This window comes from Globicephala melas, chromosome 2 (assembly GCF_963455315.2).
Source record: "Globicephala melas chromosome 2, mGloMel1.2, whole genome shotgun sequence".
In the NCBI taxonomy this organism is placed as follows: domain Eukaryota; kingdom Metazoa; phylum Chordata; class Mammalia; order Artiodactyla; family Delphinidae; genus Globicephala; species Globicephala melas.
This window is the reverse complement of record NC_083315.2, coordinates 31836396-31859158: the sequence shown is the minus strand read 5'-3', so window position 1 is coordinate 31859158 and position 22763 is coordinate 31836396. Positions and strand designations below refer to the sequence as shown.

At 53.5% G+C, this 22763-nt stretch overlaps 1 long non-coding RNA gene across 4 annotated transcripts; it reads left to right on the top strand.

Moving 5' to 3' along the window:
• Positions 1-1647: 1647 nt before the first annotated feature.
• Positions 1648-14104, top strand: LOC115864575 (uncharacterized). Of its 4 annotated transcripts, XR_011377217.1 has the most exons (4): positions 2351-3945; positions 4560-4724; positions 6582-6688; positions 13723-14104. It is a non-coding gene; the product is annotated as an uncharacterized lncRNA (long non-coding RNA). The 4 variants fall into 4 exon arrangements; XR_009562818.1 differs by lacking the exons at positions 2351-3945; positions 13723-14104 and adding an exon at positions 1648-1910 and having other exon boundaries at positions 6582-10362; XR_009562819.1 differs by lacking the exons at positions 2351-3945; positions 13723-14104 and adding an exon at positions 1648-2031 and having other exon boundaries at positions 6582-10362.
• Positions 14105-22763: the final 8659 nt, after the last annotated feature.

Here is a 22763-nt window from a genome sequence, read left to right as displayed (position 1 = left end):
AGCGTTGAGAGTGAGGGCAGGAGCTGAGGAATAGAAGTTTCTGGAGCAATCTAGAAAAATGTCTGAGCCATGGGGTTATAGCCAGAGGTCACCTAACCTTTGAGGACAAAGTCTTGGAGGTCAAACTGGGACCCAGGAGGAGTTCTGCTTGGTCCAGGTGGCAAAGTGTGACTTAGAACTGATGGACCCCATCAGTCTTTCCACTGCTATGGGAAGACAGGCCATTTTCTGCAGAGCTCTATGTCCTTGGCAATGGAGCGGGGTGCGTGTGCATGCGTGTGTGTGTGTGTGCTCGCGCACAGTGTCTTCATAATTTGGGTATAATTTAGGTATAAGAAGGACTTGCCTATTATTTCATGGTCATAGGCTGGTGACCCGTGAGCCATATCTACATCAAATTTTAATTTTAATTTTTTTTGGCCGTGCCGCGTAGCATGCGGGATCTTAGTTCCCCAATCAGGGATCGAACCTGTGTTCCCTGCGGTGGAAGCGTGGAGTCAACCACTGGACCGCCGGGGAAGTCCCTCAAATTTTATTTTTAAAAAGACCACTTTCCTTCCCAGCATTCAAGAAATATTTATAAAAAAGGTTTATATATTGGGATCAAGAAAACCTCAATAAATACCAAAGGGCAGAAAGTGTACAGAAGTCCTAAAACCTCAGTGCAATAAATGTTCAAGTTAATAACTACAGTTTAGTCTATAAAATGCACTGTGTACAAATCATACCTCAACCTTAAAAATCTACCCACTTGAAACTGAAAATTAAAACCCTCTCCTAAATAAATGTTGGGTCACAGAAGAAATGGAAACTGCAACTAACATAGACTGGAATGATGAGAAAACTGCCCAGCCAAACTCCCAGGACGTGGCCACCGCCTGCTCTCATCACCAAGTGAGAAGCAATGAATAGAAAAGAGAAATATGATGTGAGGACTGTATTTTTAAAGGCACGCACAAGGATAAAAACAAAAGTAAATGAGTTAGAAGAGAAAAAAAATTGAGTCTTGGTAAATAATATGAAGGCCTATTCTAAGAACAGATTCATCCTGCAGACCAGGGCGTAGGGACCGGCATCCTCCTCCCAGCTGTGGGCCTCCAGCTGGGGCTCTCGAAGCCCCATCCCTTTCTGCAACTGCTCCGGGGTCAGCTGGGGTCCTTTGAGGTTGAGTGTAAATCAGAACACCCTGGACTGGGCCCCGTGGGACAGAAGTCCCAGATACCAGTTTGTCCCCCTTACTAAGTCAGCCTAATTAATTAAATTCGTCCTGTCTAATTTAACTGCCTAGTAACTCTGGATAACCAGCCTGGGTCATTTGTTCTTCGCAGAGCTCACCTCCTGAATTCTGTTCCCTCCAGTGTAAGGGCACAGAATGAGGGAACAGAGTGGCCCCACAGATCCTGGCAGACTGTGACACCCCTCCTCCATCCCCCACCCTCCCCCCTGCCCACCCCCAGTCTAGCCTAGGTGGCTCTGGCCAAAGAAGGGTTTCTGTCCTTGTAGAATACCTCCTGGGGGCAGGTGGGGGCTGGGGGGGGGAGCGTCTTCCAAACACCGCCTCCTGCTGAGCCCCAGGGGAATGTGTTTTGAAGATTCAAGAGCAAAATAAATGTCCTTGTGAAGCCACTAAGTTGGGGGATGGTTTGCTACACGACCACAGTGACTGGGAAAGTGCACTGATGTGGTCATTGAAGATGAGTGAAGTCTGAATCTCCTGCTGTGTGAAGATGTAAGTGCCTTGGACTGACGCATTTATGCTTCAAAAAAAAACCGTTGCTGTTGGGATGACAGTTTATACCCCCGATACGATGTACGTACAGTGGCTGGGGAAGAGCCTGGCGCACAGCAGGTGCTCAAGCAGTGAACTGGAGCGGCCATCACCATCGTCACCTGCGCCTCTCCCAGTGCAGGTAAGTACTCAGCAAGTGCTGTTACGTGGGAATGAGCTGCCCCATCGCTGGAGCCACTGAAAAGACATCACGCTAACGTCCCTTGCTTTTTCTTTCAGCCATGCAACTCTTTCTATTAAAGGTTGGTCTTTGCAAACTGGTCTCCAGCCAGCTTCCAGGTTTAAAAATAGGTTCTGGGTGAAGCTGAGGCTGGGTGCGCTGGCTAGTGGGGGGGAGGGGGGCGTGCTAGGGGAGGGGAGCTGCTCGGTGGGGCCAGGGCTGCCGGGGGAGGGGGGGCCGCAGAGGGCCGGGGGGGGTACGGGGACACGGGGGGCGCGGGGGCGGGGGCGCCAGAGGGCCTGGGGGCGCGGGGGGCGCACGGGGGGGGAGGCGCGCGGGCAGGGGGTACGGGCGTCTCCCAGTCGGCCCGCAGACGCCGCCTCCCTGGCACTTAACCGCCACCTCGGCGCCGCGCTCTCTCTGACTCGCGCTTTTCGTTTGCTCCGCGGGGCGTTTCCGGGACCGGAGAGGTCGGCGAGGTCAGCGCGGGCCCCTGGCTGCCTCTGCCTGAGGGCGGCCGCGTGTGCCACAGAAGGGGCGACTGAGCGAGCAGCGAGGTTCAGAGTATCCCCAGGCGTCTGCACCCCCAGCCTGCGCCCACAAAGCCGGCAGCGGGGCGGGAGGAGGCGTCTGAGTGCCTTTGACTCGCCCAGTGGCGTGAGGCATCGACAGTTCTGCTGAAGTGGGGTCGGTGCGCAGGTGAAACTCCCTGGGCGCCAGGGGCCGTGATGGACCCCGCCAGCCCTCCAAGAGCCCCCGGTCTGTCGGGAGGCAGGCGAGCACAGACGTGGTTCCCAGATGAAGCTACAAGCGCAGGCTGCCGGAGAGTCCAGGCTGGGGTCCGCACGCTGGGAAATGTCTTCCAGGAGCCACAATCCGAAACGGTGTGAAGGGATTGGTATGACCGCACCCATCCAAGAGGGCAGCGAGGCCCCACGGCAGGAACAGGACAGAAAGGCCAGGGACAGCAAAGATCCAGGGGAGAGGATTCTGGAGGGTGCTCGGTTTGGTTAGAGTTTACGGGTGAGGGGACGTTGGGTGGGCAAGATTAACTGGCATCGACCATTAAGACCTTAGCTCATATCAGCACCCCATCAGCCAGCCAGGAATATTTGATAGCGAAGAAGGAAGGCAGGGGTGCAAATCCCGAGAGACTGAAAGGATGAGCAGACTGGGGCCATCTCAGAGCAAAGCAGGGGCTCGTATTGGCCAAGAGACTGTTAAGGTGCATTTGTCAGGAGCTCTATGCCACAGCAACAAACAGCCCCAGATCTTAGAGTCCGAGCACAGCAAAGGTTTATTTCTCACACACTTCAGATCTGCGCAACTCTTGGAGACACGATTAACCGAGTGGCAGGTGGCCCTCCAAGCTGCACCCATGCTGTGTCTCTGTCTCCGCTCGAGACCTCCTATCTGGTCATCGTGTACAGAAGAGGGAGAGTCTTGGAGAATCATGGCTCCCCCTGGATGTCACAGACAGCATTCCACTTACAGTGCATGGCCACACCAGTCACGTGACCCCTGACTGTGAGGGACTTAATAATGTCACTTCCCAAGGAACTGGAAGCAGAGGGAAACCAGGTAGGTTCAGCACCAGAGTCTCCGTCCAAAGGGCCTGAGAGCCCCAAGGACCAACTCTGCCTACACTCTTGTTTTGGCAGGAAGCTGTCTCGCTCCCCAAGGCCTGTCTGAGTCATCTGTCAGCGGCATAAGTACACAACCTTCTGATTGGCTTGTTAGATGTCACATTAACAAAGTTTTGTGTAAAGTCTCTAGGATTAGCTGAATCCACCCTCAGACAGACCACCCCTCTCCTCTCCGGGTGAGGTCCCTGCTGGAAACACAAGCACCAGGATAGGATGGTGAGCAACGAATTTAGCAGGGGCGTACACTGCAGAGGTTCACGGCTGTCTGCCCAACTTCCTCTTCCCTCCTGCCCTCACAGGAGTGGGCACATGACCCCGGACTGGCCAAGCTCTGCCTCCCTGGCACAGGGGTACGTCTGGACTGGGAATACAAGCAAGGGGACCAATCAGAGTGGCCTCAAGGGCTTGAGTTCTTTTCTGTGAGGCTCTGGCTTGTCTGAATGGAGCTATTGATGGTCAGCTCGCCACTCTGACCATGAGGAGGAGCTGGCCCCAGGAAGAATCGAAAAGGGTGGGGGAAAAATAGAATTACAGAGAGAGAGCGAGAGAAAGAGAGGTTGACATAGTGACTAGGGATGCAATGTGAGCTCCTCGATCCAGCTATGCCTGAAGCTAGTAATGCAGTTACACAGCCAATTAAATTCCTCTTTTTGTTTAAGCAAGTTTGAACTGTACCTTCAAGCAATTACAAATGAAAAAAAAAAAATCCTTATACAATTACTCAATGGCCTTTGGCCCCAAACCCTAACACAGAATCTTCTTAGCTGGGCTGTACTGCTAGGATCCCTCCTTCTGCTGAAGCTAGGGTCCTAGGGCCCTCCTTTTCCCTAAGGCCAAGCTGTTAGTGAACAAAGCAAGTTACGTGGCCTGGGTGTGGGAGCAGGAAAGGCCCAGGCCTTCCTACTGGGGCTGTGTTTATCCTGGGGATGTCCCTCTCATGCCCAATCTCCCTCTTTCTCTTCAGTGTCATGTCCTGTGGTTCCAGGAGTCAGGACCTGATGGAAGTGGGGTGCCCCCAGGACAGCTAGAGAGCCCCAGCTCTTCGGATATAGGGGGCACAAAGGCCAGCTGAGCAAGTCGCCTCTTCTCCCCCAGGGGAAGCACCTGGGGACCAGTACCCCACAGCAAGGTCGGTGGCTGGTGAGGGACAGGGTTTGGGGAGCAGAGACCCTTTCCAGTGATCGGGTGGAGGAGTTCCCAGAAGGTCACGGGAGATCACAGCCACCCACATGCGGGCTCGTGGGCTCGGAGCTCGCACAACTTCTGTCTCAGGCTTCGTTCCAGGCCTATGGGATCCCGCTCCTCTGACCCATTCTTTCCACATCCACCCTTTGCACAAGGCTCTGATGTCTGGTGGCCTGTCCTGGCTGCCTCAGACCTGCAGCCTTAGCCCCCAGCCCCTGCAGAAGACCAGGTTCCAAGACCTAACCATGGAGCCCAAGGTCTAGGAGGTACAGTGGCCAGATACAGGACACTTTTGCAACACTAGGGCCATGCTGATACTAAAAATGTATTCGTTGTTTATTTGAAATTCAAGCATAACTGGACAGCCTATATTTTTATTTGCTAAGCGTGGCAACAGTAGTGGGAGGAAGCCCCGGCAGGGAGCGGGGCTGAGGTAGAAAAGGATCCCAGGCTTGCCTCCTGCCAGCTCTGTTTCCCCAGGCTGCGCCCCGGCCTGCCCCCACCCCACAGATACTTGGGCTCTGAAGCAGCCCTTAGGCCAGCATCACCCTCCCTTACATGGGGAGCTGGAGATAGCTGCAGGGGCACCCAGAGCAAACCCCAGCATGAAGGAAGACAGCTGCCCCACCGACATCCCCCGCCCCGGTCACCTGCCAGGCCCCTCTGACCGGCAGATCCTCTTCCATGCGGGCGACAGCCCTGGGCCATGACCCTGTGAAACCTCACAGCAGCCCTAGGGGTATTAAACGGCTGAGTGTATCTCTAACCTGGCCCAGTGACTGTGTTTCCGTGGAGCTGGGGCTCTCTAGCAGTCCTGGGGCCACCCCACTTCCATCAGGTCCTGACTCCTGGAATCTTGCCCTTGTCCACAGTCCATGTCAGGACCCAGGGGGGAACCAGCACCTCACGGATGGCTGGGAACCAGGGCTGGTAACCACACGTCTGGCTGAGCTGGGCACGGCAGCCTGCACTCTGCGGCCCCCGTACTGCGCCTCTTCATGGTTGCTTAATCCACCGCAGCAGGCTTGAGTCAGTGGTCCCTGCGATGGGACCTGAGCTCTGGGAGGGTGGCGGCTGGATATCTAGTTCCATCACTGCCTGCAGAGCCCTGTAAGAATGTGTCTATCACAAAGGGCTCCGTGAACACTCTCCCAGACGGGCATCACTGTCACCTGGTGTGGAATAAAGGGGCGTCTCAGCCACGAGGAGGGCGCAGCAACCCTGGGCCACGCTTCTCTGAACCAGCCTCTTGGGTCCCTACCCCTGCGCCCGCGCACACACGGGGCTACACCTGGGTGAACTGACACCTCGCCCACCTTTAACTCCTCCCGCCCTCTGCGGTGGGTGGGGCTACCGGGCCTCTGGTCCTCGTGGGAATTCGTGGGAATTAGTAAGAAGCACCTCTGCCCTGAGCACCTCCTGCCCTGCGAGGTGTGATAAACGCGCTCCTGCGAGCTGTGAACGGAGCTGGCTGTGCTTCGATCATTATCACCATCACCCATATTTAGAGGAAATGGGGGCTCGCTCGGAGGGGTGGCGAGTGCTGTATGTTGCCACGTGGACACCTGTCTTTGGGGACATGGCCTCGAGTTCCTCCTACCTGGACGCCCCTCCTCAAACACTTGGCCCCCTAGGAAACCCCAAGTCCGGCGTAGCACTCCGAGGCCTGCCACGTGGTCAGGGCCAAACCTTCCTGCCCTCAGGCCCAAAGCGTGCGCACGCCTGACTGCGTGGAGTGCAGGTGCCCGGGGACTGGGTGCGGGACTCTGGGGCCCCACAAACACAACTCCTTCCTTTTCAGTGCCTGCCAAGCATCAACTGTGACCCACTGATGTGTTGGACACAGCTCGGTGCAAGGCAGCCAGCAGAAGACGGAGCAGATCGCACACTGAGTACGTCACGCTTAGGGTGAGTGGACGTTGTTTCCTAAAATTTGCATCAGTTACAGATACACATATATGTTTGTGTGCGAGCATCTATACAGAAAATGCGTGTGTATCACAGGAGGGGTGAATGTGGGGTGAGTGTTTTTTCTGAAAATTGTCTCCATGAGAGATAAATGTTCGTATTTTGTATACACATGTACACACATTATACAACCATGCGTATATACACGTGTACCCTCGTGTGTGTATGGGGTTGCCGTGTGAATTGCATCGTCTCCCGTGAGCCACAGCCAACGAAGTTGGAGAAACTCTCTTGTATTCTGTTTACTTAAAGAGAAAGAAAAACAAGTCAAAGTTCCCTTGACTTCTCAGGAAACAGGCAGCACATGCTTTTAGTGCAGGCTCTGAAGGTTAAGGGGGGAAGCCTGTGTCCCCAGCTGCCACAGGCACTGGAAGGCATGTTGGCGTCGCCCGTGGACATCCAGGAAAGCACTTGGACCTAGGAGGCAGGAAACCTTGGCTCCGAGACCGTGGCCGATACTCCAGCTTCCTGGATCCTCCATGTTTCTTACCTGCCTGTGTCTTGACGCTGATTTGAGCCTAAGCATGATATCACATGTGAAGGTCCTTACCTGTGGCCCTAAGGAGACCCTCCTTCCTTCTCATTCTCACAAGCAGAGGTTTTTAACTTGCAGAGAAAACCCAAGGCATCCCCGACATGCACTACAGTGACAAAGGCCTCTTAGAACCAACCCCACCCCCCTTGCACGCAACTCACAAAGGAACAAGACAGAAACTTAAAATAAGCAACAACAACACACACGGAACCCGCCCAGTCCCTCAGCCAGCGAGCGTAAGATACACACAGGAAGGAAGTGGCTGGGGGATTCAAAGAGGCCGAGCTGCGATGTCTCAGGAAAGGAATATTTTCCAACCAGCCTGCCCCATCTGTGGTTGGGAACAAGGTTTCAGACGCAGCCTTGTCCAGTGCCCCCTCCTGGACCCCCCACTGGCAGTCTAGACACAACAGTGAGGCCAGATCCACACAGGAAGGCACCCAGCGGGCCCAGCAAACCTGTTCCCACTGGTCCTCGGGCAGGCAGGCGTGGGCGGCTGCGCAGTCTGAAGGGCTGAGGGAAGACCTCCAAGGAGCTGGTTTCTCCGTGTGCTCCCTGCGACTGACTCACCCACAAACCTGTTTTTGATTTCTCATCAAAACCAGCTTCAGGCCCCGACAGGTCCAGCCCCCTGGAGGGTGTCACTCCCTAGCAGAATCCCTTCGACACCCCTGCGACCCGGGAGGGCACCCCTGCAGGACCCGGCTCTGAGCCTGTCCTGCCTCTGCCACCGCCCACCCAGGTCCGGGCTCACTGGGTGACCAGCACCCTATTTGTCTATTCTCTTTGTTCTCTTTGTTTGTGCCCTTCCTCTCTGCCTTCCATCCGAGAGCCCATTCCCATCCCCAGCGCCTAGCTCAAGGCCACTTCCTCTGCGCACCCTCCCTGACTCTCCCTTGCTTGGACCAATCTGGCGTTTTACCATCACGGCAGCCGTACGTCCAGCTGTGTGAGGCTGAGCAGGTTGATGAACTAACTCCCTGAGCCTCCTTCCCCGTCTGTAGGACGGGGATAATCAAGTTGCCAGCTGGGGCGAGATCATGGCAGCAAGGCACTGAGCCTGTGAGTGGTGCCCCAGGGCTCCATCAATGTCAGGTCCAGCAGTCATGAGGATAACTGGCCTTCCATCCTCCGGCAGGCGTAATCTCTCTGCAGTAGGACTCATTGGCCCTCCCTCCATTTTCCCTTAGTGCCTATAGAATCGTCCCTGCATACAGCAGGTGCTCAAAAAAGAAAGGTGAGGGGCAGTGTCTCCTAGCTGTCTGGGTCCTGGAGACCCTGCAGCGGGGGAGGCAGCTAAGAGCCGGAGGGTGGCAAACAGCACCCCTTGTGGGAGGGGCAGGAGCAGCTGGGGTGGCCACACCTCGGCTGCTGGGGGCCAACGTCCACTGCCTGGCGCCCGAGACATTGGTCAGCGCCGGCCCTCCTCCAGCCAGGCAGGGGCCACGCTGCGTACATACCCAGGGCTTGGGAAGACCTCGCAGGTTGAGCACGCAGTGTGGGTGTGCCTCTGAGTTGACGTTCCCTGGGCCCCTTGAAGTTTCTAGAATCCAAGCCCTCAGGCTGGATGGGCATCCCCACCCCTGACCTTCAGCAGGAAGAAACCAAGCACACTCGCCCACAGAGGCCAGAGCTGACCAGGTGCCTGCAGGGTCAGAGGCTGGCTTCTCCTTTTCCTCCTCCAGAGGCCAGCGAAGGAAGGAATATGAAAGGCTGGCATTCCGGGGCCCTGCAGTGGGCTCAGGCAGAGGGTGATGGTGTTGAGGTCACTTCGAATTTCCAGGTGGAGGCTCTGTTCCTCAAGTTAAAACAAACACTTTGTTCTTGAGAATTTCAGGACAGAGAATTGTTGAGGGTTTCTGGCTTTAACCAAATGAATGGGCTGTTCTCAGGCCTGTGAAATAGAGAGGCCCGAAGGACCAAGGCCGAGAGGGTGCCAGGACCTGAGCAGACCAGCAAGGCTGGCCTTGGACCTTTTGGCCCAGCACCAGGGCCCGAGAAGAGGGGTGAAAGAAGGGTTTTGGAGGGGAGTCTCAGTGGGGTGGACCCAGGGGATCATGTTTCCCTGGTGATCAAAGGTGAGGACCTAGTCACCCCACTGGGCACGAGCCACAGCCCAGGGCCTGAAATCTAGAGTCGTGCTGGGGCTCACCCGGCCCTCCCATCGAGCGGCTTCTCGGCCCCGGTTCTTCTGGACGTCATGCAGGGTCCCCTGATCCACTAGCTCTCCTCTCTCCCCTGTAATCTCCTCTCTCCTCTGGCCTCCTCCCTCCCCAGCTCCTGCCTGAGAAAAGAGGCAGCAGAGAGAAATTCTGAGACCTCTGTGCCTGCCCTGTGCTCAGAACCTTCTCTCCTGGCCCATCTGGGGTACAGCGCACCCTCCATGGGTACACCTGGGATGGAGTTGCAGATTTACCGGGTTTACCCTCCCTCCCGAAACTACCAACACAACCAGACAAACTTGTGAACAACAGGACATCAGGTGAGGAAGGATGGCAGTCCCTGGGAGGTGGGAAACAGATGGGTGAGTCCTGTGATGGCCTGCTCCCTTCCTGAGAGGCTTATGGGCTACAGAGCAGACAGGGGGGTTCCTGGACAAACAGAGAAGGCTCCCCAAGTTCAAGAGATGGAGCTGGACATCCAGGGAGATAAAGGCAATTAGGGTCTTCAGGACAGAGGACCCCTAAGGAGACTGCTGCCAGGAGAGAGCCCTGGTGATCTGCTGAGGGTTCCCCAGGGCACTCACATGCGTCTGTGAAGAGCGCCGTAAGTGGGGAGAGACTAGTGCCCGGTGCCCACATGGGGCTCCACCAGCCAGACCAGAACCTCAGATTCACTGAGTATCGGGATAGGGCTCAGGGGTTAACCCAGACTCTTCAGTCTGGACTGAGCACAGCTCCAAACTCACCCAACAAATCACAAAAGCAAGACCAGAAACAATCAAACAATTTCTAAGTAACTTACTTGTATCTCAGAAAAAAACTCAAGAATATTTCTCAGAATACAAAAATATCAAGCCTCCAACCTGGTAAAATCCACAACACCTGGCATCCAATTAAAATGGACTTGCTACGGACTTCCCTGGTGGCGCAGTGGTTAAAAGACTGCCTGCCAATGCAGGGGACACGGGTTCGATCCCTGGTCCAAGAAGATCCCACATGCCACAGAGCAACTAAGCCCGTGCACCACAACTACTGAGCCCGCGTGCCTAGAGCTCCTGTTCTGCAACAAGAGAAGCCCCCGCTCACCACAACTAGAGAAAGTGCAGCAATGAAGACTCAACACAGCCAAAAAATAAATAAAATTTTTTTAAAAATGGACTTGCCAAAAAACAATTAAAAATTAAAAAAATAAATAGATAAACCAAGGGAAAAAATGTAAAAACAAACAAACAAAAAATAGAATGACCTTGCCTACAAAGAAGCAGGAAAACACGTTCCTAAGGAGGAGAGCTGGGCCTGATCGGCTGGCCAGAGCGGCTTGTGTGGGTCTCCCGTTGCAGAGCACAGGCTCCAGACACGCAGGCTCAGCAGCCATGGCTCACGGGCCCAGCCGCTCCGCAGCATGTGGGATCTTCCCGGACCGGGGCACGAACTCATGTCCCCTGCATCGGCAGGCGGACTCTCAACCACTGCGCCACCAGGGAAGCCCCCTATAATATGTTTTGAAACCAGGAAGTGTGAGGTTTCCAGCTTTGTTTTTCTTTCTCAATAGTGTTTTGGCTATTCAGGGCCCTTAGAGATTCCAAAGGAATCTTAGTATGTTTTTTTTTTCTATTTCTGAAAAATATGCCATTAACATTTTGATAGTGAGTGCATTAATCTGTAGATTGCTTTGAGTAATATGGACATATTAGCAATATTAAGTCTTCTAATTCATGAACACAGGATGTCTTTCCATTTATTTATGCGTTTAATTTCTTTCAGCAGTGTTTTGTAGTTTTCAGTGTACAGTCTTTCATCTTCTTGGTTAGGTTTATTCCTAAGTATTTTATTATTTTTGATGCATTGGAAATAGTATTGTTTTCTTAATTTCCTTTCAAGGTTGCTCACTGTTAGTGTGTAGAAATGCAACTGATCTGTGTGTGTTCGTTTTGTATCCTGCCACTTTGCTGTATTCATTTATTTTATTAGGTCTAACAGGGTTGGGGTGTGTGTGTGTGTGTGTGTGTGTGTAGTATCTTTTTTTTTTTTAATATAAATTTATTTATTTATTTATTTGGCTGTGTCGGGTCTTCGTTGCTGTGCACAGGCTTTCTCTAGTTGCGGTGAGCATTGCGGTGCACGCGGGCTTCTCATTGCGGTGGCCCCTCGCATTGTGGAGCACGGGCTCCAGGCATGCAGGCCTCAGTAGTTGAGGCATGCGGGCTTCAGTAGTTGTGGAGCACGGGCTCAGTTGCTCCGCGGCATGTGGGATCTTCCCGGACCAGGGCTCAAACCCGTGTCCCCTGCACTGGCAGGCAGATTCTCAACCACCGAGCCACCAGGGAATTCCCTGTGTGTAGTATCTTTAGCGTTTTCTACATATAAGATCATGTCATCTGCAAATAAAGATAATTTTACTTCTTCCTTTCCAATTTGGATGCCTTTTATTTCTTTTTCTTGCCCAGTTTCCCTAGCTAGAACCTCCAGTACAATGTTGAATAAATGTGACAGAAGTAGTCTTGTTCCTCATCTGAGGGGGAAGCGTCCAGTCTTTCACTAAGTATGATACTAGCTGTGGCAGTTTCACAGATGCCTTTATTGGGTGGAGGCAGTTCCCTTCTGCTCTTAGTTTGTGAGTATTTTTATCATGCAGGGGTGTTGGATTTTGGCAAATGATTTTTGAAATGTTCATGTGATTTTTGTTTTTTATTCAACTGACCTATTGTATTATATAAATTTTCAGATGTTAAATCAGCCCTGCGTCTCTGGATAGTTTCTTGGTCATGATACGTAGTTCTTTTTATTTGTGGCTGGATTTGGTTTGCTCTTATTTTCTGGAGGATTTTTGCATCCATATTCATAAAAGATATTAGTCTATCAGTTTCTTTTCTTGTGATGTCCTGTCTGGTTTTGGTACAAGGATAATACTGAACTCATAATAAATTGGAAAGTGTTCCCTCCTCTTCTATTTTTTAAAGTGTGTGAAGAATTGGTATTAATTCTCCTTTAAATGTTTGGAAGGTGCTAGGGTCTGAATGTTTGTGCCCACCCCCACCCAGTTCACATGTTGGAATCCTTACTCCCCATGTAATGATGTTAGAAGGTGGGGACTTTGAGGGGTGCGTAGGTCATGAGGGTGGGGCCCTCATCAGTGGGAAAGCTTATACAAGAGGACCCACAAAGAATCCTCGCCCCTTCCACCATGTGAAGATACAATGAGAAGTCTGCAACCTGGAAGAGGGCCCTCACCCAACCATGCTGGCACCCCAGTCTCAGACTTCCAGCCTTCAACTATGATAAATAAATTTCTGTTGTTTATAAACCACCCAGTCTGTGGTATTTTGCTGTGGTAGCCTGAACAGTCTAGGACTGTAGAATTCAGCACTGAAGCAATCTGGGCGTGGGATTTTCTTCATGGGTAGTTTATATTATTATTATTGTTATTATTAATTTAATCTCTTTCTTATAGTTATATTCAGATGATCTATTTCTTCTTGAGTCAGTTTTGGTAATTGGTGTCTTTCTAGGAATTTGTCGATTTCATCTAATTTACCTAATTTGTTGACATACAGTTGTTCATAGTATTCCTTTATAATCCTTTTTATTTCCATAAAGTTGGTAGTACTGTCCCCTCTTTCATTTCTGATTGTAGTAATTTGAATCTTCTCTCCTTTTTGTTCTTAGTCAATCTAGCTAAAGGTTTGTCAATTTTGTTGATCTTTTCAAAGAACCAGCTTTTGGTTTCACTGAGTTTGTCTATTGTTTTTATATTCTCTGTTTCATTAATTTCTGTTCTGGTCTTTATTTATTTTCTTCCTTCTGCCCACTCTAGGTTTATTTCACTCTCCTTTTTTCAGTGTTTTTAGATGGAAGGTTAGATTACTGATTTAGAGGTCTTTCTTCTTTCTTAATATAGGCATTTAAAGCTATCAATTTTCCTCTAAGCACTGCTTAAGCTGAATCCTCATAGTTTCTGAGCTCCTCTTAGACACATTTTGGACATCCTGGATGATGCCACACAACTCTTAACTTTCTCTCACGTTTTTCATCTTTTTGTCTTTTTGCCCTAGTCTGGGAAGTTCCTTTGACTCTATTTTCCAGCCCTTCTCCTGATTTTTGTTTTGTTTTGACAATCATATTTTTAATCTCTCTGAACTTTTTCTTGTTCCCTGATTTTTCCTTTCTCTAGCTTCCTGTTCTTGTTTTGTGAATGCAATACCTCCTCAAATATCTCTGAGATGTTAATTATGATTTTTAAGTTCTGCTCATTGCCTTTATTATCTCTATCTTCCCAGGACAGCTGTTACTTGGTTCATCCAGGTCCTTCTCTCGCGGCGACTGTTTTCCTTGGTTGCCAGTTTGCATGTACAGAGGAGAGACAGACTGAGGCGTGCGGACAGCGGGCAAAGCTCTCCTCTGCTGTCTGGGTCTGTTTCCTCAGCCGGCCTCACCCCTTCCTGGGAAGGCTGGCTCCAGTTCTGTCCACAGAGTGACTCATAACCGGCAGCCTTCAGTGGAGGGTGCTGGACCTCCTCACCCCACAGAGACCTGGTGAATGAGGGTGGTACTAAGCCTGCTTCCAAGGTCACTTCTGAAGGCAAACCCAGCACTGCTAGCCACGTGGTGGAGCCTGGGTTCAAGGCAAGCAGAGTGCTCACCCCACTGTTCTGTGGACAATTCCCTCCACCAACGCTCCCCACCCCCCCAGCAAAGCCCCTGGCCCATCCTGTTCAGACTGCAGACTCTGAGCTTACAGCCTCTCCGGGTGCTGGGGAGGGTAGCACCTCTACCCAAGCTGCCTCTTGTACATGTACTGAGCTGCAGTCTCCTCCTCCTTGGTTTATAAATCAATATAATCATGCCTATTTTTTATTTTCTGGAAGTATATCTGTCAGGAGTCCTCCCACCCTCTTCTCGTGTCTGCTTGACATTGTGCTAAGTTGCCATTTCCAGGGGGGTTGGAGAGGGGAGGGAAGTAAAAGGGTGCTCAGTCTGCCCCTGGACACCTGAGCTGGCTCAGTTCTCTCATGTGTCTGTAAGTCCCAGACACATGCCATTGTCACCATAGTCATGATAACAGGGCTGTGTGTAGGAGGCCTCATCCCTGACAAGACCAGAGTCATCCCACAGTAAACAGCCTGAGCTTAGCTACGGTGCTCCAGTGCAGTGAGATCACGTATAACCATTGGCTGACGTGTTGTGCAAGAACTGTAATTGACTCCAAATGCTCTGAGAGGGGTGTAGCAGTTAGGACTGTCTTTAGCTGTGGGTGAAAGATACCCTAAAACAACAGTGACTTAAACAAGACAGAAGTTACTCCACGTGGGAGGAGGAAGGTCTGCTAGGGAGGGTGCGGCATGTTGAGGCTCAGGCTCCACCCCTCCCAGGCTCGGCTGTGTGCGGCTTCCATTCCCAAGATTACCTCATGGTCCATGGTGACTGCTCCAGCTCCAGCCATCATGTGTACCTTCCTGCCAGCAGAAGGAGAAAGAGGGATGAAGGGCTTGCCCACTCTTTTTAAAACTACTTCCTGGAAAATAAAATAAAAAGAAATAAAATTTAAAAACTATTTCCTGGAACAGAAGTTCCTCATGGTGCTGCCACTCACACTCCATTGGCCAGAACTGGTCCAGCTAGCAGTGTGCCACGCTCAAAACCAAGGGTACCACTGTTAAGGGAGGAGAAGATATGGTGGGGCCCGCTGAGGGAGCCCAGGCAGGCACCACGTACCTCCCCAGCGGTCTGCGTGTCCTGGGTACTCGGGAACAGCCACTGTCCATGGCTCAGGTGGTCTGGTCACTCCTCACCTCCTTTGCTATGGTCTGAGCATTGTGTCCCCCCAGTGTTGGGAATCTGTACACCCAGTGCAATGGTGTGTTGGTGGGTGCTTAGGTCAGGAAGGTGGAGCCTTCCTTAGAGATTATTCATTCGAGATTATAAGAGACCCAGAGCTCCTTAGCCTCTCCATTCCGCCTCGTGAGGACACAGTGAGGAGTCTGCCACCCAGAAGAGGGCCCTCACCCAACCCTACAGATACCCTGATCTGAGACTTCCAGCCATCAGACAGAGAGAAATACATTTCTTTCTTTTTTTTTTTAACGTCTTTACTGGGGTATAATTGCTTCACAGTGTTAGTTTCTACTTCAGAACAAAGGGACTCAGCTATGCATATGAGAAATACATTTCTTTCTTTTGTTTTTAACATCTTTATTGGGGTATAATTGCTTCACAGTGTTAGTTTCTACTTCAGAACAAAGGGACTCAGCTATGCATATGAGAAATACATTTCTGTTGTTCATAAACCACCCAGTCTGTGGTACCTTGTTACAGCAGCCGGAATGCATGATGACACCCTTTTCTGGGCCTCCCATTCTCTGTCTAGAGACAAGAATTCTGGGCCCAGAGTTTTCGTTCCATTACTTGCCGGGCACCCAGTTTCATTGTAGCCTTGGCTTTGAATTCGTCACCCAGCCTTACCAAGCCCGGAGTGAAGGATCTTCCCCAGGGTGGTTACTGGCAGAAGAAGCACTAAAAGAATCAGGGACTTCTGTGTCCCCAGACGTCATGGGGGACATGACTGTTGGAGTTGGCAACAGCGCTGTGCAGAGAAAGCAAACGGAAAACGGCCTGCAGCCGCCCTTCCTCCCGTCCTTGGGCCCTTTGCGCTGCGCCTCGGTTCTGCTGGAAGCAGCTGGGCTTCCAGGGCCCTGAGAAAGAAGGGACAGTTCACGGGGATCCTGGCCCAACCCCCCGGCCCGAACCCCCAGTGCAAACTTTTCCCAAAGTAGCTTCCCCACATTTCGGGTCCCATGTTTGGATGAGGCCTCAGACACCGGCGTGGGCTGGGCCAGAGCAGCGTCCTCCTCCCGGGAAGACCTGCCCCATAGAGAATTCCAGACAACCAGCTGTCTGGTGCCTGACTCCCCAGCTCTACCCTGAGCTTCCTGCGGTCGGGGAACAGCTCCCCATCCACGGTAGCAGTCGGGAACTTGTGCTCACTGGCGGGAGGAGGGGAGTGCTGGGTCCTGCCTGGTTGGGGGGTGGGGGCTGGATTCAGCCCCCTCTCCTCCTGCATTGAGACTTCACACCTCCCCTGACTGGAGCTGCCTTTCCAGGGCCTTTGTCCTCTGGGGCCACCTGGGGGACCTGGGCCCAAAGTCTCGGCCCAGCACCACCTCCATGGCCAGTGATCCCCGTCCCCTGCACACTTTTAAGCAGCACCTCTGTGGAGCAGGTCCTGGCCTGGCTCCGTGTCTCACCTCAACCTCTTCCTCTCAGAGGATGGCAGAGGCCCGCCTCCCTGCTCTGGTGTCTCTTCCGTGGAGAGGCCAAGGGCCTGCCCAGGGTCCAGAGTTTGGGGACAGGCAGAGCCAGGAGGGGAACCGCATCTTGGTGCTTCTCTGCCCTGCCTGCCGGCTTCAAGCAAGACGGTCCTGAGGGTGCCTCCAGGAAACTGCCCACGCAGAGAGCTCCAGGTTGCATCCTGGATGTGCGGCATCCTCCCCGCTATAGCGGACACCAGTGCCGCTCTCCCGTCTCCCACCCCTCCTCTGGGGCAAATCGCATTTTCCAATCAGCAGATCTCCTACAGAGCAGGCTCTTCTTGCACCCAGCGTTGGCCCTCCTCCTGCACAGAGGTGGGCCTGTGTTCCCTGCTCCTGATCCGGGCAGGGTGCCACCCCGGGGTAAGTGAGGCCAGGTCACAAAGGATGAGATGGTCTCTACCTGTCTCTCTTGGGACCGTCCCCTTTGAAAGGCAGCCTCCCTGCTGTGAGGAAACCAAAGCTGCCCCGAGGCCATCTGGAGCCTCCTCGTGACCGTCCCAGAGGCACGTGAGGTGGTGACTCTTCAGATGACTCCAGCCCTGAGCCTGGTGTCCCCTCCCACCGCGGCCGCTGACGTCACCCTCCTTGCTGGGTTTGATGTGGAAACTCGGCTTCTGCGCACCAGTGCCAAATCAAATCTCGGAGACAGAGTTCAGGTGAAGTAGAAAAGAATAGCTTTACTGCTTTGCCAGGCAAAGGGGGACATGGTGGGCTCATGCCTTCAAAACTGTGTGTCCCAAGCCCAGGGGGATTTGATGAGTCTTATAGCAATGGTTCAAAGGAGGGGTTGCTGATAAGGAACAGGGTGTGTGCAGGGCCTGCACTCCTTTAACCTGGCCTCGGGTGGTCTCCCGATGTGTTTCTGTGGTTCTCGAGTTTATCAAACTGTGACCTCCTCTCTGGAATGAAGAATGCTTCATCAGATAGTTAACATCTTCCATTTGTTGGGGTTTAAGTCTGCAGAAGAGCTCAAAGATATTGTTACGTGTATCCCTTGAGGGGGAACCAGGACCCTTTCCCAAGGCTACGCTATTGTTTCTTGGCTATTTCTCTCTTGTCTCTTCATCTCCTCCCTTCCCTGATTAGCAACCGTTTGAATCTGCCCTTTGGAACTCAGGGAAGGTCATGGAGGCTGGAGCCTATTCCCTACAAACAAGAAACAGGGGACACAGAAAGGCTTCCATGCCCAGGAACCCCACAGGGTCCTGCTATGTTAAATGTTCTTTTCCAAATCCTGACCTTCAACATCCAGGAGCACAATAAAATGATCTAAGCTGCTGTGTTTGGGGGTAACTTGTCATCACCAGCAGCAGTAACAGAAATGGCATCTTTCTCTTACAGAAACGTAACATCTCTTGCTCTCTGGTTGCATCTTCCTGCCCACCCACCATGCCCCCCACCCCAGAATCACATGTGGCCATGTGACTAGCTTTGGACAATCAGCCTGAGTGGAAATAATGTGTGACCGCATTTAATTGCTGGCCTTGACTCTGTCCCTCTTCTAAAGGCACGAGTGACAGTGCCATCTCTGTGGGTCACATCGAACATACAACAGGAACAAAACCCAAGCCTTTTATTTTCAACTGCTGAGATTTGGGGGTCATTTGTTACTATGCCATATCATATCCTGACCGATATACACTGTGTTCTGAACACTGTGTCTGGCTCAGAGGAGCTCATTGCTTACGGTCTGAACACCTGCACGAGGACAGCAGTGTCCAGTGTCCTGTCCCCCACCTGTCCCATCTCACAGCTCTCACATCAGACTCAGGGAAGCCACTCTCAACTCAGAGCTCGCCCATTTCCACTTTTCCACCGCCAGCAGAACATGCTGCTGGGCTCACCCCAGCTCCAGTCCGGCCCCCAGAGGCAGCGGCCTGAGGCACAGGGCCCTCTGGGTTCAGGGAGCAGAGTGGCCTAAGAAACCAGAGGAAGGATGGAGACCTGGGAGCCTGACAACTGAGGTCAGGTTCCTGCAGTGCCCTCCAGCGGTGTGGCCAAGGGCAAGTCCTCCACCTCCAAGCCTCAGTTTTCTCATTTGTAAAATGGGCACGATAATGTCAGTGTGTCAGTCTATAACAGAACACCCCAGTGTACACAGGGTGTTATACGATACCATGTTATGCATAGAGTGACTTATAAACATTTTTTTCTCACAGTTCTGGAGACTGGAAGTCCAAGATCGAGATCCTGGCAGATTCAGTGTGTGATGAAAGCCCCCTTTTTGGTTCACAGACAGGTGTCTTCACTGGTGAAAGGGGCGAGGGCTCCACCTTCATGACCTTATCACCTCCCAGGGGCCCCACCTCCTCATACCTTCATATTGAGGGTTAGAATTTCAACATATGAATTTAGAGAGGACACAAACACTCAGTCCAGAGTACATAGCCTTTCCCTCCCAGGGTATTAGGAGGATTAAATTCCCCTGGGAAGGCCTCGCCCAGGCCGGCTGCACTGGGCGGCACCCAGCCAGTCCTGGTCCCCGCTCCAGAGGGAGAGGTGTGGGCCCCAGCCAGCTGCCCTCAGAGCAGGCGGCCCATCAGTCCTTACCTCCTGGAGCCCATGCCCTGCTTCACTCAGGCAGCCTGGATGGGCCGCCTGGTGCGGGTGAGCAGAGCTCTCAAATAGCGCTTCTTCCCTGCAGTGACGGGGAGGTCAGTAAGGTGATGGCAGCGGCACGCTGTCAGGTGCTCAGGCCCAAATCTCATCTTCCCTCTTTCTCTCACAGGCCACGTCCACCAAACCCAGCCATTGGTCCCTCCACAGTGTGGCCGGCATCCAACCACTGTCAGTCAGTCACACACACACACACACACACACACACACACACACACACACACACACACACACACACACACACACACACACACACACACACACACACACACACACACACACACACACACCACTTACCCTGCTCCAGGACCCGCCTCCTGCCTGGTCTTCCTGACTAACCCCACCCCCCTTCACCCTGCACACAGCAGAGTGAGCCAGTTTAAACCCACGTTGGGGCTCCTGGCATGGTTCCCAACATCAAGCCGTTCTTCAATTCTCAGCGGATGACTGGATGTCCTGCAAATTTGTTAGGGAACTGTTGACGGAAACCACCCGCCATGGCCAGGCCCGCTTGCCTGACTTGTCTCACAACAGGTCATGAGCACGGTGCTGCCACCGGGAGGAATTTGGGACGGGCCAAAAGAGGGAGGAGACAACCAACCTCCCAGAGTCCTTTGTGCTGGAATCCATCTTGGCTGAGAGATGCGCGCACCACCAGGAAGGACCCTGAATCACCAAATATGGGCCACGCAAGATGATTGGCCAGAGACAACCCGGAAACTAACCCTATCACCATGAAACCCAAGACTGCGAGCCACGTGGAGAGCAGTCCTCCTGGGTTCCCTTACCCTCTGCTCTCTGCCCGGGCGCCCCTTCCCAATAAAGTCTCCTGCTTTGTCAGCACGTGTGTCTCCTCGGACAATTCATTTCCGAGTGTTCGACAGGAGTCCACTCTCAGGCCCTGGAAGGGGTCTTCCTGCAACAAATTTACTTCCATTCTGACGTCATCTACCAGGAGAAGCACAAGATCCCACAGGTTAGGGGCTCACTCCCACAGGAGAGCCCCCACTGCAGACTCCAGTCCCAAGCCCAGGCTGTCATCTGTGCTTCTGACCACCTGGCTGTAAATTGGAGGTTCCCAAGACCCACTCTTCAGGTTCAATTAATGTGCTGGAGCAGCTCACGGAACTCAGAGGAACATTTACCTACAAGTACCAGCTTAATATAACTGGTGTATAAAGGCTACAGATGACGAGGTACATCGGGCAAGGGTCTGAGTGCAGAAGATTCTGTCCCCATGGAACTGGGGTGCATCACAACCTGGTATGTGGACATGCTCACCAACCCCTGAGCTCATCCCATCTGCTCGTTCATGAGTTTTTATGGAACTTAATCTGCAGCCCCAACTCCCTTGGCGGGGGTGGTCAGCGGATGGGGCTGAAACTTCCAACCTTCTAATCCTTTGGTCTGCTGGTGACCGGCCCCACCCTGAGGGGATCTAGGGCCCCACCCTAAGTTACCTCATTAGCATAAATTCCTGCTCAGGAGGGATCCTTAGAAGGAACAGAAGCCGCTCTTATCACTTGGGAAATTCCAAGGGTTTAGGAGCTCTGCTCTAGGAATCAGGGACAGGACCAGATACATTACTTGTTATCCCACAGGGCCCGTCCCCCTCTGCCCTCCTCCCACCCACACGCCAGGGTCCTCCACCTCCTGAGCTTGCCTTTGCCCTTCTCTGCCTGGAAACTCTGCCCGGGTATCTGCCAGGCTCCCTAGCTCACCTTGTTCAGGTCCTTGTTTAAAGGTCACCTGTTGAAGGAAGCCTTCCTGATCAGCCCCTTGACAGCTGTAGAGCCCCTCCACTCGGGGACCCCTTCCCTCCATCATTGTTTTCTATTCATCCCGGTCACCACCTGACACGTGCGCTTAGGTGTTTACTGCCCCTCCCCCAATTAAAATACCAGCATGAAAGTGAAGGAGGCCCTCACGCCAGCGATGCCTGGGAGAAAATGTATGTGAGGACGCCCCTTTCCCATGCAGGAGCGCCAGGCAGAGGGAGGGGAGGGTGAGGACGGCCTGTGAGAGTAGGACCAGCCCTGGCAGCTTACTGCGAACCGCTCACTGCGGCCTCTGTGGGTCCAGGCCACATTGATGCAAGCCTGGGGGTCCGAGTCACCCTCCCCACGGGCAGCAGAGTGGAACGAAAGGGGTCACTAAAGCTGCGAAGGTCATCCAGGAAAAGGGCCTTGGAGAGGACGAGACACTGAGGTGTGAGGCCCAGAGCCAGGCTCTCAGCTCATCCCTGCCTGGCGGGCTGGCCAGGCCAGGCCTGAGGCCTGAAGAGCCCCTGGGCCGCAGGACCCTGCCTCACAGTGGCCGGTGCCTCTCGGCCGTGTGGCAAGCCCACCGCAGCCCCCCGACCCAGGCCAGCCAGCTGTGACTCAGAGCGCACCCGTTGTCAGGCATCCAGTCCACACATGGCGGTTAGCACAGTTTTCAGCACCTTGGACCCGGTCTGGGAATAAAGGGAGTAGGCCTGGGCCTGGAGCCAGAGCAGTGGGTGTCCAGGATCCCCTGGGGCTAGCCCAGCACCTGCGCGGGCCCGATTCTCTGGTGGTTTGGCACAGTGCGGACTCCAGAAAATGCAGGGTTGCAGGTACCCCGCCAGGTGAGTTTTCCTCCCCAGGCCCAGCTCCTCAGGAGCTGCTGGGCTGAGGACCCCTTTCCATTTCCAGAGGGAGCCCTGCCCCCGCAGAGGATTGGGTAAGCACAGAGGCCGAAGAGGGCTTGCTGCCACCTCCTGCAGGGCAGCCTGCACACAGGAAGGGACACACAGGATGCTTGGGCCAGGGTGGGGCTGAGCCTCCCCCAGCAGTGTCTCTGGGGAAACCTCCCTGAAGATGCAGCCCTGCTCAGCCGGGTGGATCAAAGGGCCAAGTGAGCGAGCATCTTGTAGGCACCGGGGCCGGCCCTGCGCTTCCCGGACCTGGCTTCAGCGCCCTTCCTCCCACGGGGAGCCTGTTGCTGCCCTGGGCAGGAGGAGACATGGCCGCTGCGGCGAGGTCCCGTCCTCCTGCTTCGCAGCTTCCTAAGCCTTGGCTTCCTGCCTGGTTTCTCCAGGGCCTGGGGACCTCGGGCTACTGACCTGGTGCTGCGACCCCTGGGCAAAGGTGGCTCGGAGGGGCTTGGGTTGGGCCCAGGGGATGTGGAGCAGGTATGACCTTGCTCCAGGGGTACTCCTGGTACCTTTGTGGGAACGGGGGAAGCAACACCCAGCACGTCCCCAGAACAGGCGCTGGATGGGAGCCAGGTGCGGGCTGGCCCTGCAGCCGGGCAGCTCCCTGCTGTCCATCCCACCTCCCGGCCGCACACACCAATGGCAGCGGCTGGCTTTGTGTTGGGTGTTTCTCCCCCTCCCCATGTCACATGTCCACGAGCCCATGTTTGGTCATTCT